Genomic DNA, 16,504 nt, shown 5'->3' on the forward strand with positions numbered 1-16,504 from the left:
AGGGAAGTTATTTTTCTTTTAGTATAAAACTATTATAACTTAGATTTTAAAAACCTCAAGAAGACTTCTTAGGCAATAAATTTTGACTTTTAAGATGTGAAGTCTCCGCTCCTTATAGCCATTTAGCCCTGGCTAAAACTATTGAAGATAAGTCAATAAACGACAATTTAAAATCTAACAGAATAATTTAGAAATTGATATATTTGCATAAAAAGTTCTTCTTAAAACAATATAAAGCAAATTAGATCTATAAGGTTTTTACATTACATTTAAAATAATTGTGTTAATACAGAGAGTAACACAATACTATATCAGGGTTATTGTACTTTTATTTTACTAAAAAGTTGAATTACCAAACTAACCTAAAGAAGTAAAAAGTGTGCTTAACAACACTGTTTTCGTTCTCTGTTTTAGCTTGTTTGCAGCTGTCTCTGTCGATTTACCTGTCATAATATAAGCATCGTAGCCTTAAAGCAGTAGGCTTACTTTAATTAAGTATTCTTATAAATCTAAATAAATTGAACGGCAAAAGAAAGAGCTTTTGAAAAACACAGCCGCTTGTACTTTAAACTTGTATGCTGGTATGAATAATTTGCACCAGCCTGGAGATTTATATGGTTCCAATAACCTTAAATATTCCCACTGTGATAGTAGCTGCTGAGAGGCTCTAATACGTATTAGAGTAATTTTATTGTTAGTTAAGTACGTGGCTACACTTCAACGGTTTTTTTGATTTATATTAAAATATAAAATGTATATAAACATATGTCTCGTAATTCTTCCTTTTACAGGGTAATACAGGTTGTGAATTTTTGTTTTTTTAATCATTTATCGTAAAAATTTGAATAATATTTTGGTGGTTTTTAAACGAATTTGGCACGGAATTTGGCATATTATATAAATTAGAGATAGAATAGAGAATAGAATAGACCTAGAGGCATATTTAAAAGTACAAGTAATTATTATATAGTTATTAGATCCAGAGGTATCCAAAAACAGTTTAAATGTTTTTTTTTAAATAAAAGTGTGCGCCAGTCACTTTTCAATATTTGTTTCTGCATTAGACATAAAAGATACATCTTTTAAAATTCCTCAAATTTTTCCTTATATGAATGGCCTTTTTCTTGAGGTAATACCAAAAAAATAAAACTACCAAACTACAATATATACCAGTAAAAGTACCATTTAAAAAAATAAGAAATTTTTAAAAGTATTAATGATATAATGGATAATAAAAAGATTTAAACTGCACACAAACTAGCTTTAATTTTTTTCACTTTAAAATTAAATATATAACGTTATTAAGCTTCTTCAATACAAAGTTTTGACAGTAACAAAAAATAAATGTTTCGTGAAAAATAATTTGTCAAAGAGATTTAAAATTATCATAATTTAAAACAGTACCTACACTATTATTTGATTGTCATAATTGGTTTTACGATATAAAATTGTTACTATTATTAACCTTTTTGTAAACTTCCAATATTAGCAATGAAGAAATGGCTAATACATTTTGTTTGCATTTTGAGTTCTAGAATATTCAAGGTAAATATAACCTACATTAAATATTTTTAACATTATCAAATAAATATTTATCAGATACAGTGTTTATTACTTTCTGAGATTTTCACAATAGCATTTTTATCCGTATTTTGTTTACCTATAAAGCATTTGTTTGATTTAGTTTTAGAAAGTTTTAATTGAATGTTTTTCACGCAATTCAATATATAACGTTAATAATAATTATACCTGGGAAAGTAATCAAAATATCAGTAAACAAATATTTGAACTGATAATAATATAGGTGATTATTCATGTTCTGTCTGGCTTAGTACTGTACATTTATTTTAGTTTTGATAACCCTGAATATTCCTACGCCTAGGGCGATTCGCTATTGGTCAGCAGTAGGCGGCCTGATCTGTGCCTGAAAAGTGGCGAGCTTTTTGTTTCTAAACCGTGGATCTATCCTGGCGATTCACGACGCTAAAATGGATACTACAGCAAAGGATACAGCTACAACCGATTTCTGTGCCGGTCTCTCCACCACAAAAGTTTTATTTTGCAATGCCTTAAGCATGGCAACAGTGGCGAAAACGTTTTGAGCGGTTCATGTCAGTGTCTGGACAAAACGCAAAACCTGATAAAGACAAAATTAACATGTTAATGTATATTCATGGCGAGAAAGCCGAAAAAGTTATGCTGCAATTTGTGCAAGTTCCTGAAACCTATGCAGTGACAATACAGGCGGAGCTGTAAGAGAAACAGAGTCAGAAGATGTGGTGGCTTCAGTCACAAGGAGCTACACAGGTAGCTCACAAGCAGAATTGTATGAGAGAGCACCATTATGGCGTCAGTGATTCTGTTGCGGTACAAGGATGCAGTTCTCGAAGAGCAAATGCTAAATCTTTCCGTTTTTCAATTTTCATACAAAAACAGTATGAAAATGAGTGAAGAAGAAAATAGGAAGAATTGTGCCAGAAAATGCCAATTTTATGAGTTAGCAAAGTATTCCAGGAAAAAGTGTCCTGCCAAGCAATCAACATGCCGTTCTTGTGACAAAAAAGTTCACTGGGTTACTATTTGTCGAGGGAAAAAGGTTAGTTCTATCTATTATGTTGTAGAAAGTAGTGATTGTAATACAAACTCTACTAATTTAGCCTGTGAAAATTGTTCTAACAAGATTAGCTTTTCAGGTCAGTTTCTAGGTTCAATCAAATTAAATTTAATATCTCAGAATCAAAAAGAATGGTTGATTTCTTTAAAATTATTAGAGTTAAATAAAGAATTGAAATTCATGATTGACACTGGTGCTGACATAATTTGTATACCTGTTTCTTTATTAGATGAAAATGTAATTCAAAGGTTACATATGAATTCTCGAGCCGTGACAGGGCCCTTCAGGCAAAAGATTAAATATTCTGGGCATCATGCATGGTACATTAAGTAATTCCAAAAATAAATGTTTTACTGACATCTGTGTCATTAAAGAGCTATGAAAACCCATTTTAGATCGATCGCCAATTATTGATTTAAATATATTGCAATTTGGTGATGGATTTAGTTTTCTAAGTTTCCTACAATTTTTGATCAATTGGACACTTTCAAAAGCGAATTTAATATTAAGATTGTTAAAAATATTTCATCATTTATACAATCAGTTCCAAGAATAGCTATTCCGTTACTTAAACCTTTTAAAGAACTTAAACGTTTACAAAAATTGGATATTATGGAACATATCGAGTATCATACTCCATGAGTCAGTCTTATTGTTATTGTTCGAAAAGATAATAATAAAATCAGTATTTGTATTGATTACACTAAATTAAATAAAGCCGTGATGCGCACGCATTTCCTAAGTACTTTATCATTTAGAAACGACCTCTGGATTTTATCAAATTAAGTTGGGTAAAGAATTTCAGGATTTAACGTGCTTCATAAATAACATCATTTGGACGTTTTTGTTAAAAGGTCGCCATTCAGTACAACCTCTGCACCTGAATATTTTTTTTCTATGTTAATAGATAAAATTCTCAAAGGACTCGATAAATTGATAACGTAATAATATCCCATATCGATGATATTTTCATACACGCACCGACTATTGAGCAGCATAATAACATTTTCTATGACGTTTAAGCGCGAATTTATAATAAAGGTATCACCTTAAATAAACAAAAATTTCTTTTTGGTGTACAGAATTTTTACGTCAATCCATATCAGGTAAAGGAATTTCTATAGAACCCGAGCGTATAAGCGCGAGTTAAATTTAGATATCGATGAACAGTCTTTTAAAAAACATTTATTAATACAAAAGGGCCTTAAACTAGGTGAACAAAAATGTGAACGGCAACGGTATTAGCCGAGGCTTTGACACAATATTAATGTTAACGATATATTACTAGCGATTCTTTCTAGCGATTCTTTCCAGCATGAAAGGATGACTGATATTGTGGTAAGAACATAATTGTGCATTGGAACATGTACTAGGTCATGGAAATGTATTGGTTTGATGATATCTTCTTGGATTTTCTTAGGATCTTGAAGATGTCTAATTCCTAAATTGATTGAAATATTGGTGTTTGGGATTTTTAATTACGACTGAATATGATTATTGATTAATTATTACGTCACATTGACTTTGAATAAGGTTGCGGTCTTGGAGTATAATCTTCTGAAACTAAAACCGATCATAAATTGTTTCAGGGCTTTTTGTACAAAATAGGAGTGCATTCCTATAAGAATGCACCTTAAAGTTGTTCAGAACAGTGGCATACTGACAATTTTTGTAAAATACATCCATTGGCAATTGGTCCAAAGCAGATCCATTGTGAGTTGACTTCTTCGCATTGGCTATACTCGTTTCAATAGTATTTACTAGGACTTATAATTAATTTTGATTCATTATTTGGCACAGGATAAACTAATTTTAAATTACATACATTTTGTTCAAATATGGGTATCTTAATTGCTAGAATTGCAATTTCATTTAAAATTAAAAGACCGGTTTTACAAATTAAGGTTAATTTCAATAAATGCTTGATTGGCCATAGTGCATTTTTAGGATAGTGAACTTTTAAGTATTACCATATTTCATTGATTTGTTTTAAGGTTAAAATTTCGAGATCTAAAGTTTCTGTGCCCAAAAGATAAAATTCGTAATATTTTTTCTAAAAATTGATTTAAGTTGGTAATCTAAATAAATTGCCTTTGCAGATGTAACATTAAATTAGACTGGGTATTTGATTTAGAAATTTCACTTTGTATGTTTTTCGAGTTCTCGTTAATCGCATGAATATTATTTTTAAACTCTTGCATTATATTTCCTGCGAATGAACTAAGGTCGTTGATTTTGTGCATAGACTCAAGCTGATTAAATTTATATAATATTTGCGAATTCTGGGTAATAACCTCTAGGTCGTTTTTATCTAAGTTTCCTGTAATGAACGTGATACCACTTTCTAGTTTATTAAACCTCGTTTTTTACGATTTTGCATAATATTTAAGTTATTTTCGTCAAATACATTTAACTTTGCGAATGTGTCATATTTATCATTTAATGCTTTAGAAGTCAATTTAAATTGTGATTTAATTAAAATACTATTTTGATTATTTATAGGGGGTTGCATAATTAATAAATTGGTAAATAACTGGGATAACGAATACTTAAGGCTACTTATATTAAAGGCTATATATATATGTAGTATGATATTGACTTATTACTAAAGAGGGAGCAATTTCTTCTATATAATATCTATTATTGCGAAGTTTGTGCACCTGAAGTGCTTGGCAAGAGCTTGTTTGTTTGAGTAGGGCCAGGATCAGGGTCGGGATCAAGTGGCTGAAAAGGTATAGATTTTTTTCTATTTGAAGTCTTTTGATTTTTCTAAGATGAGTAAATATTGTTTTTTTTAGCGGCGCCTTTTATTTTATTTTTATCTATTTGAAATACTTTTAGGGGTACGTACCGTGAGTTCATTTTGTTTCTAAGGCTAGTTTTCTTATATACCTATCGTCTGGGAGTATTTCTGGAGGTTTTTCTGTATTTTTATTTTGTAGATTGTTTGTTGTCTGTTTTATAAATTTGTTCGTGGAATGGTACTAACTCCTTTTTTCGTCTATCATTATATTGCTCAAATAAGGTTAATACAAATTAATCAAACTAGATGTACTCGGAGCAATTTATTTTTAAAAGCTTAGCAGAGCGCTTTCGGCGTATAAGCCATCATCAGTGCTAACTGAAATAGGTTGGGTGTTATATGCGTAAAAAACGTTATAGTTAAAGGTGAACGAACGGAATGGAATGATAAGGATTTCCTTATACGAACAAAAATTCACTGTTGTAGTCTAATTTGTGCCACCAATTTATAACCAACTCGCACTACCGCACATCATTTACGATAATGACATCTAGACCGATCTGTCGCTACTACCACTCTGATAGGTTCGCATAATATTAATTTTAAAGTGAAGTTAACTGTAGGTTAACCTAATTTGACATAGTATTTCCCGTCATTTAAAAAACTACAATAAAATGTGAACAAAACACAAAGCAGACTAATGTGCTCCCTTTTTTAAATACTGTCCGTCCTGTTTAGTGTTCTGTATAGTCTTAGTACTCAAAGTGTGTCTAAATGTAATGTATAATTTTCATACTATCAAATGTGTTCCCACTATGGAAAACTTCTGAGCTTAACTGACAAGTGAGTACATTCCATTCGTTCACCTTTAACTACAATGAATTTTCAGAATTCTTAGTTTTTCTAAAAGGGTGGAATGCAATCTTTCCACAGGACTGTTGGAGGAAGAATTAGTGTAATGAACTTCCATACAGAAAAGTTGACAGAATTGAGTCTTTCATATTTATTTTGAAGACATATTTCACATGAATTAATAGAATTAGTTATCGAATCTCGTAGTTTAGGCCAATAATGTTTTTGTTTAATATGGTTATATGTTTCTGTTATACCGTTATGGTTACTTTAGTGATAATTGGCTAAAATTTCCTTTTGTTGAGTCTTGCCAGTTACGTCAAGAACGTAAGTGCTAGCAAAAACTAGTTTTACGGTTGCATTTAAATTAGAAAATACTTTTCTTCGAAACTCGAGTTTTAATTCGTCGTTTTTAATAAATATAGTTGTATTGTTGTACTGTATTTAAGTTTAACATAAACTTTATTTCCATAAAATCAAGACTGGAGGACAAATAAAAACGGTACAAAAACGCGATAACATAAATATCAATCGTATACTGTTGATCTGCTGCTGGTCGGCGTGCAAGAGAGCGAGCCATGCTTTGACGAGAGAATGAGAGAGGACGCGTAATAATACACCATAGAGTAATTAAAATTATAAGAGGGTTTAATCCCATAGTAACAAGTAGGCACCATCTTTACCCTTAACTCGATTGCAGCATCACGGATGCGGTCTAACCAAACTAAAATAATTGACATTTGTCACAGTCGGTAAAATAGTCTACTTTCATTTCTATAATCCGTCATAGAAATGAAAGGCGTGCTATTCAAAATTTTAGAATGGCGGAAAGTTTAAAATTATTGACCCATTAAATCAATTTTTAACAGCGTAAAGGCTGTGAATCTCGATCACAAACTCTAAAAAATTATGAAATAGTGCAAGTGTATTAATTTAATTTTTGAAGAGGCTAAGAGTGATAATGTATGTAATTTAAGTTTATTTTTTACATTTTTTAATTAAATTCGTTAGTTTTTTGACATTAAATTCATCAAATTTGCTTTTAAGCTGTTAAGTTAATGCATTAAGGCCCTTCAAGAAAATAAATTGTTAATAATGCACTTTTTCATTGATTTTTAGAGAATGTGAGAGAGATTTCACAGCCCAATACGCTATCAAAAAAAGGTTTAATGGGTCAATTATGTAAGACAATATTTTAGAGATTTAAGTATAATATATTAAGTCCTATTTTGAGAATTAAATGCTTGATACTAACAATATTAATTTCACTGTTATCAACAAATTAACAAGGGTAGGGGTAGAATTAAAGTCAATTGTAAAGTAAGTTTATAATTTATTGTCTTAAAAGGGATCCTGATACAATTTGTTTTTGTGCTGCTTTAGAACAATACTGTCCATGGTATGTATTTTGCTTTTTCTACATTTTGAGGATATGATACAAAAATTACAATTTATCAAATTTATAAATTAATTATTTATAGACATAAGAACTATATTTCTCAAAAATATGCCCTAAAAATTTTACGTTTACTACCTACTTTTTTGTACAGAGGGGACTCAAAAATGTTAGGGGACTGGTAATATATAAAAACTAACCCTGTATTAAAATATTTTTTATGGAGAGTATGATATTAAAAATTAGTTGACACTGATGTATACCCTAAATTCTAGATGTCATCGGTCCTTTTTCTTAAATATTCAAGTAGAATCCCTGGATCTTACTCTCATCTTATCGAGGTGAGGTACCTCTTTGAGTAGTGACCTGGTAGAATGGAAGTTGTTTCACTTATTGTGCTTTTGTTACTTCCTAGCAGCAAAGCACTGATGATACCTTTCGTCAGACCTAGTAAAAAGTGGTCTAGCATAATTATGTTCATTCTGAACATTATATTGAGATTGCTGGATTTAGATAGCAGGTAATAAAGTCAATGTATCTTCCCAAGGTACTTGTGCCTCAACCAGTACTGAGGCATTTTGAATAATACTTGGGCCAGCAATTGGGAGAGCACACTTTCTTAAACGAGTATGTATAGTACTAGTAAATGAAATATCATCAAAATGGTCTTGACATAAATAACACCTTGTTGAGGTTAGGCTTAAACCAAGTATTTTAAACCATTCGGACCTCCTAATAATGTCACTTTCAGGAAATTTAAAGTAAATTTCTTTTTTGTATGAATCCTCAATAAGCCAATATTATGTATTAGAACAAGTAGGTGCCTTGCATTTAAAAATGAATTTTCCTGGTGATAACATTATTAGAGCAGTTTTAAAATGGTAAATAACAATTTTAGGTGACCTACAACATGGTGAAAACTATTTGATAAAAAAAATTGCACTTACCTCATCCTAGGGATCTGAAACCACACAATAAAACAACAAAAAAGCTTCTATATGATGAAATTAAACTTTAATCACTTTAAGCTACATTTTTAACTATTTTTTGTTGAGAAAAAAACAAAAAGACAAACCCAATGGACGCCAAAATAAAAAGGAATAAGCAATGGCGACGATCGATGATGCGAAGGTGGGTGGTGGCAAGGAACGAAAGAAAATCGATAATCTAATAATAATTATGACAGAAGTTGGCCCTCGATGCGGTCTAACCGAACTAAATTTTTTAGGTTAAGTTTTAGAATTTGATGATCAGGTTAGGCTTCCTTTCGAACACTTTTAATATTCATTTCTCTATGTAATACACGCAAGCCTGTTCCGTTTAGGCACCAATGCCCAGCGCTCAGTGGCGTAACTTGCTCCAAGCAAAAATCTAAATTGCAATTAATTAATTATTTTCTAAAGGTATTGGTTTGTTTTTTATGCCAAATAAAATTGATTTTTTTTCTTGGGCGGCCGTCTTCACAGACGCGAACCCATGGTAAAGAGAAAAAAAAATTCTGTTTGAAAACAAATAAAATCAATTTTATAGAGGTATGAAAAAAATAATAAGTAATCAGATCAGATTGTTTCTAATGTGCAGATGTTATTGACCTTATTAAAATGATTAATTATTATAAATAAAACAATATAGGGTAATCTAATGTAAAGTTTTATTAGATATATTAATATTCAAATTCATACAAAAATGTTTCACAAATGAAAAAGAATACTAATATACTATATATTAGTATTATATACCTATAAAAATTATACAGTGCTTTCATTTCAAAACGATCTACCCTTAATAACTTTCTTAAAAAAAAAAAATTAAAATTTTCGAGAAAAGTGGATTGGCAGATGTGGTGCAATCGAATGGCCTGCGCGGTCTCCGGACCCAACCCCACTAGACTTTTTTCTTCGGGGGTACTTAAAAAGCAAAGTTTATAAAACCCCACCTGAGAGTATTGAGAATTTAAAAAATAGAATATTTACAGAATGCAGAGAAATTAGCGGGCAGACCCGTGCCAATGTTCGTAAGGAGTTTGAAAATAGGCTTTTTTATTGTCTTGCTAATAACGGCGCGCATTTTGAACATTTAATAAAATAAATTTGTTAAACTAATTAAATTTGTTTTTCTACCCTGCCGATTTACACTTTAATTGCTTCTTGGTCAATCAATTTTATTTTTTTTACAACCATTGATAGCATAATGAATGCCCTTTAAAATAATGTATACACCATGGGGTAGCCATTTGACATACCAAAGTTTGGCGTAAATAAAATATTCATTATTTCTAGACATTTTCGGTAACTATTTGGGAAAACAGGCAAATAACACAATGGACATTCGACACACTCCCGAAGCTTCCCCCGAAGCGACTTTGCGAGCGCCCGAACAGGGTGACCTCGACACATAACACACCGCTCGGAAATACTCGATTATGTTGAGACGAGAGAGACAACAAATCGGAAATCATTTACCAGAATACGTACCGAAAAAACCTTTCGAGACACTGAATTATCGGGGTTGCCAGCGCTATTATTTTACAGGTAATATACTATTTTTTTAGGTGATCGAATAGTCATACCATTCGATAAATCGTTAAAAAAAGTAATTAAAAAACAAAACTAATTTCAATAGCTGTCTTATTATTCTTTTTAGTATATGTTTCCTATTTAAATTGCAGTTTTCAATTGGCGCTAAGACCGATGCTTCTAAGTCTTGACAACCCTGAAAACCCGCTTTCTGTAATATCACGAACTTATAACTATACATGGACTGCCAATTCAATGAAAAGTAAATGACCACTACTAGGGGGCCGCCATTGTGCGTGATTGTGTCCTTTCGATGTTGGTCACTCTGACAAATTTTAATTGTGCCAACTGTAGGGAAACAAAACATCTAAAGTTTTTGAGAGGTTATGTTTACAAAAATACAAAATAGAAAGTTACATATTGGTAAGAATTTAAGATAGTTGAGTTAGATCTGTGATTTTTCTGGTCCTTCTTTAAGAATTTCATTAAAATTTATGAAAGAAAGTAATCCTCACCTAAAATGAGACAAAGTTTCAATCAACTTAGAATAGATGCGTGCACTTTAAAATATTTGTTTTATCATTCTGATAATCTTGAATCTTATAAATCCTAATACCATGAAAATCCTGATATTCATTTAACTTTTTGCTTGTATTTACTTAACAAATTCAGTTAAAAACACTTATTTTCTTTCTATTTTTACTATTACTTTTTTAAGTTTTACTTTCCTTCCATGTACAGTGTTTCCACATCCACATTAATAGGTACAACCATATATAAGAATCAAAATATAGATGATTTTATGAGGGTTTGTAATTATAAAGGGTTTATATAGAAAAAATCTATTATTCTGTCAACAACTCAATATATTATTCTATTATAAACAACGCAGACGGACAATTCACAATAATTCGGTTTTGAGAAACTGAACCAAATACCTTTAAATAAAGATGGTGATACATTATTCACGTATTAAATAAGGAGAAAGATACATCGCCTGTTCCAGACGATATACCCTAGCGTCGTTTACAAATCGTCAAAAACTAGGCAATCCGCTATACTCACACGTCAAATGTCAACTTCATTACCGTTATTTAATATATTTTTTGTTGGCAACACAAAACATTTTCAGAGTGACCAACATCAAAAGGACACAACCACTATAAAAATGGCGGCCACCATGCAGTGGTCATTTTTGGGTATCGCGGCCATATGCATTAGCAGTCCAGGTATATTTTTAAGTTCGTGTGTAATATCCATCGAGTGATTCCCTGAAACCAACACTTCAGCTTTGCTTTTTTGCTTGGCTTGCCATATTATTGCGATTTTTGCAAATCACTATTGAATTGGTATTTCGAAAATAAACTACATTATTATTGTTTAGTGTTGTGTACCATTTGTTTTTTAAGCGTTTGTAGTGCTTTTAGTGCCAAAATACTTTAGAAGTCTCCATTATATTCAAGATTCAAGGATACCTCGACCGCCTAGGTACTTTCAACTTGTTTATGTTTATTTTATTGGTAGATATAGGTGTAATTTCAGGGTAATAATGGACCATAGGAGATATCAGAGATCAGGAGGAATTTACCACGATGGGTTTTTGTACATAACAAGATCCACGAAGCACAACATCAGGTAGGTATCGATTATGAAATTGTGTGTTAGACAAATATTAATGTTAAACTAGGAGTAGAACTTTGTCTATAATAGCAACTACAAATAATAAATAAATTTGAAAAGGATTATTCAGTTCGCATTGGACTAGTCGTTAGTGTTCAGCTGTATGAATATATATGTATATGTATCTAATTTTTAGGTATTTAATCTGTAGCAAGTACCGACGATTGGGTTGTATTGCATCAAGGAAAATCCACTTAGAAGAGGGAAATGTCTTCATTCCTATAAAGGTTGAACATAATCATCCTAGAGACGACAACAGAGTTGAAGCAATGGATTTTAGAATTCAGCTACAGGAGGCCTGTGTTCGAGAAAGAGGAACCCTTAAAAATATTTATGAGTGCGTTGCCGCAAGGTAAAGTGGCTATTATATATACTACAGGACTATATAGGACTCCACAGGACAATACAGTATTATACAGGACTTCTACAGTACACTACAGTAATGTACACTAATAAATTTCTGTTTAAAAAGTGTTTTATAGAGACTTTTTTTGCTGCCATTAAAGAACTACTTTTTCGTAGCTAAATAAAACACTTTTTAAACAAATTTTTTTTACAAAAAAAACTGTTACCCTTACAATTTGCTTTTTAAAAAAAGACATACAGCTAAAGGCTTTTTTAATTTTAAAAAGTACATTTTAACTTTTAAAAAAGATTTTCTTATAACTAAAAACAAAAATATTATTAGTAGCATTTTTAACCATAAAAAAGTAATTTTTAAGATTTAAAAAAAAAACTTGTTAAGGTAAATAGATATTTTTTAACGGCTAAAAATCATTTTATAGGAAAGAGCATTGAGTCAAAACTCGTTTCTCTCTCTATTAAAATCTATAGGTGCTTAATTTGAATTATTCTTCATTTAGAAACGTGGATGGTGCTGTTGAGGTTCCATTTAATGTGATTCGCCGTTCAATGTTGAGATGGAGCCAGGCAACGAGGCCTAATGTCCCGGCAACTTTAACGGAACTGGCAGACATATTTCGAACAGGTAATTGGCCAAGATATACGGATTGTACCAGTGGATGTTTTTTTTCAGGTGTGGTCGAAGCCAATGGACTTACTGCGGTGGTTTTTGGCAATAGAGAATTTATAGGAAACTTCATTGACTCCCAACACACATTCATTGATGGAACCTTCAAGGCAGTACCGAGAAGACCTAACTTTTGTCAAATCTTGACCATATTTGCCACTTGCATGGATCATGTAAGTATAACAGCTATAGGATTTAAAAATTCATAGACAATTAATTTAATTGAATAATTAGAAAGTATTTTATTTACTATTTATAAGCTATCCTTTTATAAAAATGTTCTTGAAAAAACCCTCTTGGCTAAAATAAAAATAAGTTTATGCCATCCTCTAAACATTAATATTTAGAATATGATAGAAAAAATCACTATTATAAACTTTTATTGTTTATACAGTATTCAGTTAATTTTAAGTTATATACTTTTGCAGGCTTTTCCAGTTGCACATATTTTCATGGAGAGAAGAACGAAAATCTTGTATGATGCTGCTTTTGCCTACCTGCGTGAGAACTTCCCACAATTTGTCAATATTAACGTTGTGACGGACTATGAGGTGGCTTTGGTGGAATCACTGAGGAACAACTTTCCCAATGCCTCATTGCATGGTTGTTTTTTCCATTATTGTCAGGTGTGTATATTTACATGCACTTCAACAATAAAGGTGAAAATATGAAATAAGTTGTTAATATTTTCAAATTTTTATTTTCCTGTATATGTAGATATTTAAGGAAAGTTTAAGCACCATGCACTTAAATTATATGTTATAAAAGAGCAGTTTAAAATGGTGCTTACACGCATTTTAATCAAAATGCATAATATGAGATTTTATATGAAAAAAAACTTTTTTAGGCGGTATTACGAAAAGCAGGACTTTAGGGATTACACGGCAGATCGAGGGACGACCTAATGGAAGAGTCTTATTGAAGAAATACTATTGTTTGGCGCTTCTACCTGCGGAGATGATTGAACCGACATTCGTTTCCTTGCAGGTTTTTTTTTGTTATCAATCGCATTTTTTATTCGTGACCATTTTTTCTATTATAAGCACGATTTGGACTTTGGCGCTGTATTTAGAGAACTCAATGAGTATATCAGGAGGCATTGGATAGAACGCGTTACAGCTCAGCATTTCAGTGTATTCAGGCAACGACATAGGACCAACAATGTGATGGAATCATACCACAGAAGACTGAACAGTAAATTGAGTAGACATCCTGGTGGGATTTGATAGGTAATCTACAAATTTAAAACTCTAAGCTAACATTTTCACCAAGTTCATGAGAGTGTTGTACTACACCAATTTACATGATCTACTTTTTTTATTGTTTTATTGCCCATTTTTTTAAATAACTAAATGTTTTTCGTCAATAAAATTTTTTGGACCGGATGGTGAATGCGCTAATATTCAACGGCTACAGGCGATGCGCGATGCTATAGTCTATTGACTTTAATATCTAGTAAATTATATTTCAAGCAAATATTATAAAACTATATGCTTTAAGTGTAATTTAAATTCAATTGCTGCTGATGAAGGTTTTTTACGGGTCCAGCATATAAAAACGGTGCTTTTTCTTTATTAATTAACCAATATACTTTTTCTTTAACTTAAGAAAGCAACGTTACCTTTTATTCAATTATATTTCAGAGACGCTTATCGATATCCAGAACACTGCTTCCATCGAGCTGACTCAGCTGGAACAACACCCCAATGTTTACAGGATTGCAAGAAAGAATGTGGTATTTGATGCTCGACTGAATCAAGCTTGGGACAAGTTATCGGATGGTCGCTTCACCGTGGGAGATTTCCTAAGGCAAGCAGTCCATTTTGTGGATGGCATAGATGGACAACTACATCAGTGGAACCAGGAAGTACCGACCGAAGAAGAAGAAGAAGCTGTCGTCGTTCCACTAGACCATCTTCATCGTTTATTAATGCCAGCTCCTATTGCTCAACCACCAAGAAATGTTCCTATTTTACTCCATCAGCAACGTCCTCTTCTTCTGGAACCTCCTCCGCTCATTCCACTTCCTCGTGCACGCATGCCTTTACCTCCATTAGTTCCTATTCCCATTTTGCCACTTGTCCGTCCATTGTCACCTCCTCCCCTTGTCCCAATCCTTCAGAATTTGCCGCCGCCGCCCCAAATCTTAGAACTACAACCCCCGAGATCTCCTTCTCCTGATTCACCTTCTCCCGGTTTTTCTGATTCACCTCCTCCTCCTGGTTTGCCTGCTTCTCCTCCTCCTGGTTTTCCTGCTTCTCCTCCTCCTCCTGAACCCATGTTCAATGTCCCACCCATCCCTGAAGGAATCTTAGGATTGTTCGGCCAGCTAGAAAACGATGAAGAGTTACCAGTTAGAGCTCCAGTTAACCGTAAGTTCATTTCAAATGGTTTTTTTTTTGGCTAATTTTTGTGCTATTTTTTTTTAAGGCTGGGAATCGAAAATTCAAGTAGTGCCATTTAACGAGAACACCATGCTACCCATGCTGAACTGTAATGTCTGCCTTCTAAACGTGGTACAGTATGTAATGCCGGACTGTGGTCATCTGTTTTGTTCCACATGCTCATCCATTATATACAACACTGAGGCAGCTCGGTGTGCAATATGTCGAGCGGAACTAAACCGATCACCTATTCCTTTTTTTTTTAATTGAAAGTAATTTGATATTTTTCAGGTTTTATAATATTTTTCTAGTATTAGTAGTATTTCTATTTTGCAGCATTTTCTATATTCCTTTTCTATACACCTTTATTTTAATTAATTTTTGATTTCCTAGTTTACCTTTCCTGTCCCCGGCAAAAATCCATATTTTTGTTTCACTTCTTCATCAATATTGCAGGGGTAAAACAAAGTATGGAAAGTCTACACCTTCTCGTTGGTTTTGCTGAACTATAAAATGTTTTGTATTTGTTACCAAACAACATATTTTATTGACTAAGTAGACTTCCTTTTATTTTTACAAATTACATTAGTAATTAACAGTTCCGAAATGCAAGTTTTAGTTTAAGTGGAATATATTCAAATACTTGTATACATAACAATAATGTTTAGTGCAGAATTCTGATAGGTACACTGCAATAGTTTCTTTCTTATGTTACTTCAAACAATTTTGAATAGCTACATAACTAGCTAAGATTGTAGTTTGTATAAATTTAGTATAAGCAATTAACATTTTATATTAACAGTCCTTATTTAATAGCCGTTTTTATATCTTGTTTGTTTGCATAATAATTATTATGATACTGATGGTTTTTAGTTCAATTCAAAGCATACTTAAAAAAAATTGGGTATGACTGAATTATTATATTATATCAAAATCTTAGTAGGGATATATATACTATACAGGGTGCGTCACCAGGAACTGCATCGACCGATTGTGGGAAAACTATAAGACTCGGAAAATTTGGTACTGCACCGAGGTTATTGGGGGCAACTATAGGCTAGAAAATATTCTCAAGATGGCGGCAGTTCTGGTCTGTGAGGGAATAATACTGTGTAAACTATTCAAATTTATATTTTCTTTACCTTACATTTGACATTATTATCATTTTTAATTATTTAAGACGATTAAAGATGAAAATATTATAAAAATTCCCCCAAAATGTTATTTTTATTTTTTTCCCATCTTTGAATTTTTCGCCATCCTGTCCAGAAAATGATGGAAATAATATT

General features: G+C 32.0%; 1 protein-coding gene across 6 annotated transcripts in view; it reads left to right on the forward strand.

Moving 5' to 3' along the window:
* LOC126735444 (NACHT and WD repeat domain-containing protein 2) overlaps positions 1-16,423 on the forward strand; it is a 77,803-nt gene extending 61,380 nt beyond the window's left edge. Inside the window, exons 22-32 of one of the 6 annotated variants that reach the window (XM_050439433.1) lie at positions 1,852-2,596; positions 9,885-10,136; positions 11,549-11,609; positions 11,664-11,756; positions 11,938-12,789; positions 12,838-13,004; positions 13,260-13,457; positions 13,679-13,818; positions 13,875-14,060; positions 14,475-15,203; positions 15,262-16,423. The gene's annotated coding sequence lies outside the window, so the exon portion shown is untranslated. Of the gene's footprint in view, positions 1-1,851; positions 2,597-9,884; positions 10,137-10,273; positions 10,343-11,548; positions 11,610-11,651; positions 11,757-11,937; positions 13,005-13,259; positions 13,458-13,678; positions 13,819-13,874; positions 14,061-14,474; positions 15,204-15,261 lie in introns of those variants that run through there. The other 5 variants (XM_050439432.1, XM_050439430.1, XM_050439431.1 and 2 more) reach the window with 5 other exon arrangements.
* Positions 16,424-16,504: the final 81 nt, after the last annotated feature.

This window comes from Anthonomus grandis, chromosome 4 (genome assembly GCF_022605725.1).
Source record: "Anthonomus grandis grandis chromosome 4, icAntGran1.3, whole genome shotgun sequence".
Taxonomy (NCBI): Eukaryota; Metazoa; Arthropoda; class Insecta; order Coleoptera; family Curculionidae; genus Anthonomus; species Anthonomus grandis.